The following is a 4,466-nucleotide window of genomic DNA, read 5'->3' on the forward strand; positions in this document are numbered from 1 at the left end:
CTTGCTTCATCTGTTCCCTTGTCTCAGCTCTCATTTGGTTTTGATCAACTGCAGCTTTCACAGACATCAGCTTCCTTGATCCTCTTGTGCTCACTACACTCTTCTTTGCGTTGTAATATTTAAGGGGGTATGGAGAGCAGAGAAGAAAAAAGACTATGAGCAGGACTAGAAATCTTAGCCAATGCTTCATTCTTGATTCCTAGTCTCAAACGAAGAAATTTGAGTAAAGCCTTGAAGGTAGGAGAAGTTGAGTTGCTAGCTCAAGATGTGAAGAGATACGTACAAGAGTTTGCTGATGAGTGATCGATGATACTTAGTGATAACGATGGGAATTTAACAAGTAGTTTTCTGGAGCAGGAGCACGAGATCACGTGACGCATCTTTTTGACCGTAATCTGAAAATAACTTTTTTTGTATCATGCTGAGTCTTACACAATCGATTTATTAATGTAAAGAGGCTAATCATGCTACCAAATCACGTGATATTGGAACAGACAATATAACGTTTATGGTCTGCAGTTCTAGCCGCATGTATTTGGCTCACTTGTTGAACCTTATGATTGCATGTGTGCACGTGCATTAGAGTGTACGGATTCTGGTGTGCTGCTAATGTGATTCGCATTCAGACCATTGCAGTCCAGATCATCAACATATTTAGATCATAGTTGATGGTTTAAATGTGCGTCCCAACAAACCCTAGCCGATTTTATGGTGCGGCTATATATGTGAACGTTGAGTACAATACCAAATACGATTAGTTTTGTTTTTGTTCAGCTGTCTCTACCATATCTCTCTGAATTTAGTCTAGATACAATTAGAAGAAAACCAACTTAACGAGTTTAGGAGGGAAAGTTTTTAGTCAAATATGTTCCTATTTGTAGACAGAAATTCAACTTAAAATACAAGAGATTTATTGTTGCAGCCTTATTCTCCATCAGTCTGAAATTTATAGACCATAAGCTTGCATTAAACACTTTTTAAGAAATATGAAATTTTAAAATTAAAATAAAAGTTTGTAGAAAGGGACATGCATATTCTAAAATCCAAGCTCCAAAACAACTACTTCTTCCTGTATGTCACGTTATAGAGAACATGGATACTGCTGATTACCTTAATTATGCGCTGCGCAGGTGAAAATTGATTAATTTCAAGGATTTTGGATCCTTTGTGATAAGTTGAAGGGTGGCGAATATAGAGACTATAACAGGCTCAGAGTAGCCACGCTGTGTTACTGTAAAACTACCAATTATTTATTTTTCAAAAAATAATTTTTATGGTACAGTACAGACATTGGGATTGGGGTAGTGACTAAACTTTTAGACTGTGGAGAAAAGTATCCCTTTTCATTCCTACCGAAAGCAAGAATTAGCTAGCTAGGGGGTCAAAAAGGAATTTTCATGAATGACAAGTGTTCTTCTTGAGATCATCTCCTCTTTTTAGTCCTTTCCTAGCTCCTTCTCGAGCCCTCTACATGATGAAGTCACACATAGACAAATAATGTGAAAGTTTACCTGAATCTTTGAATCGATTCTAAAGTTGATGATTGTACTAATATTGTTTAAGTGTTTATAGTGATTCGGTATTATCTGTACTTTAGCATCAATTCTAAAGTTGGTGATTGTATTGATATTTTAAGTGTTTATAATGATTCGGTATATGGTTACATTGATCTTTAATTAAATTTTTTATACTGAGTTTTAATATTTGTACTGAGTAGTGAGACACAATGATACAGAGGTTAGGGCTAGATTGAGATCAGACATACTCGCCTCCTGTTGAATATAACATGTGTACCTGTTTGAATTTGCCAAGTGATCAATAGCATACAAGCAAGAGGAAATTGTCCAGAAATGTCATGGACATGTCCTAAAGAAATTAGTAAAATATATATACTAAGTTGATTGTTTCACAGAATCGGTTTCCTAAAGTAGAGAGATTTAAGGCTTATTATGTTATGACTAGTAAATTAATTATGAGATTCCATAAAAAAAAAAAGAGGTTGCTAAGGCATTGCTTTCTGGATTACTAAACTGTGAGTTAAGAGCATCTCCAAGAGCCTCACCATAATTTCTCTAAAATGAGGAAGCAAAATGCCAAATTCTCCTAAAAATTTTTTTGCTCCAAATCCAACAACTTTCCTGTTTTAGGGATTTAGACATTTATTACAACTATAAAACATCATATATACTCAATAATTATTAAGAAAATAAATGTTTGATATTTTATTATAACAATATAAAACTCAATAAAGTATTGGATATATATTTTTTCTTCTTTGAAGAATGTGAGATATTTATGATAATGTTACTTTCAAGAATTTGGAGAAGGAAGTATTTTTGCAGAATGCTGCAGATTTGAGGAAAGACCCTCTTTTTTTCTTCTCCATCCCCATTTTAGAGAATGTGATGGAGAAATTGTTGGAGCTAAAAATAGCTCGGTTTATTGTAATGATACTGGTTCTGATAGTTAGAGCGATAAACATTAATTGGCTCTGATAGATTATAATAACAATGCATCAAAGCAATGTGTATTTCTTGGATTAGTCAATTTACGTTTAGAGTTCGAAAGCTCAAACGGGGTGGTGGCGCAGTTGGCTAGCGCGTAGGTCTCATAGCTAAATTGAGTGATCCTGAGGTCGAGCAAACGGGGTGGTGGCGCAGTTGGCTAGCGCGTAGGTCTCATAGCTAAATTGAGTGATCCTGAGGTCGAGAGTTCGAGCCTCTCTCACCCCAGGCTAGCGCGTAGGTCTCATAGCTAAATTGAGTGATCCTGAGGTCGAGAGTTCGAGCCTCTCTCACCCCAGTTATTTTTATTTTTTTCCATTCTGGGTTGGTTTCTGGCTCCTTTGCCTATTCTTTGTAAATTGCCTTCACAAATAGAATACTAACAATTTTGCATGTCTCCCCAAAATTATTAATACCAAACGGACGAGCGTCAATATTAATTCCAGTAATACCCTATTACATATTATTTTTGTGCTACTACAGAACACAATAATATGAGATATCTGGAGGGTTAATTGCACTTAATTGTCCCATAGTTTCCCAACATTGTATTTAAGTGACCACTTATTTGCAAACCAAACAAAAAAATACACGAAAGTATTTAAGCGGTTCATATAAATTTCTTAAAGTTTCAAAATGTTGCACGTTGGTGTATTATTGTTTACTCAATGTTGCATATAAATACCCCAAAGTTTATAAATAACCTCACTTAAATACCCCAAAGTCTAGGTTTTTGTTTAACTATGGGGCATTCATACGCAACACTTAAAAATTTTGGGACATTTTTCGTTCGGTTTGAAATGATAGGGCATTTAAATGCAAGGTCGGGACACTATAGGTCATTTAACTGCAATTAAGCCATATCTCGAGACTTATAATTCTAATAGGTAATATCAATCAATCAATCAATCATCAATGTAGGAAAAGAAAATCCCCACATCTTAATTTGTTCAAAACTTTGACAATCCGTTTCATTCTCGCCGACGAAACGCAAACCGGTGTCTGTTTGTCAGGTTAAAAAGGGGACTTTACATGATATTTTCTTATATAAATTTGGTAAACGCACTGTGTTTCCATGCAAAATTATGGTAGTAAATATATAAAAAAAATTTGTAAACAATGCTTATAGGGGCCAGTAAAACTCCATTTAAATTCAATAACTCTAGAACTTAAAAGATGTAATTACTAACTAATGGTTTAACCCTTCAACTTCTAAGCACACTTTAAAACCTTCACTCACCAAAGCAATCCTTTGAAGAACCACTACAAATTCACACACAAAAATGGCAGAGGAAGAGGATGTCAAAGAAAAAATTGTGAAGAATAGACAAAGCTAAGAAGATGATGATGAAGATATCAAACCCATCAATTTCAACCGCAAATTTTCAAGCAAAAATGATGGTGATGATCATGATGACGATGATGATGCTATCCTTGTTTCTGCTGAAGGACCCGTGAGTTCAATGGAACATAGGTTAATTAGTTACTGATTTTGTTTAAATTTTCTATTGTATAATGCTAATAACAATGAGCTTCTGTTATTGTTATTCTTGTCTCTGATTTTGTTCAATGCAAGCTTTCCCGAGCTATGGTAGCAAGGTTTGTTTCTTAAATCTCATGCATTGCAATTTATTATACTTTCGATCGGTGGAAATGCGAAGCCACAGCTCTTTTGACATTAGCATTTTGATTTCTACTCAAAACATTTCATAAAATTAAAAGTGAATAGATTTGATTACAGAGATCACGCACACTCGCCATAAATTCTTTTTGATATCTGAAACCCTGTATTTATTTTCTTGTTCTGCGCAGTGCTACTGTTATGTATGTGATATAGCCGCTCCTTGCTTACAGTAGGAGGGAACACCCGGACACTGCAATATCTCCAACAAGCTTTAAAGAATTTTAACAATTGTCCAAGGAAGAAAACAAAATGTGGACACTGCAATATATTCGACAAAT

At 34.9% G+C, this 4,466-nt stretch overlaps 1 non-coding gene across 1 annotated transcript; it reads left to right on the plus strand.

Annotated features, from left to right (window-relative positions):
* Nucleotides 2,646-2,732, plus strand: TRNAM-CAU. Its single transcript is given in 2 exon segments — nt 2,646-2,683; nt 2,697-2,732. It is a non-coding gene; the product is annotated as a tRNA-Met (tRNA).

Source organism: Asparagus officinalis, chromosome 10 (assembly GCF_001876935.1).
Source record: "Asparagus officinalis chromosome 10, Aspof.V1, whole genome shotgun sequence".
Taxonomy (NCBI): domain Eukaryota; kingdom Viridiplantae; phylum Streptophyta; class Magnoliopsida; order Asparagales; family Asparagaceae; genus Asparagus; species Asparagus officinalis.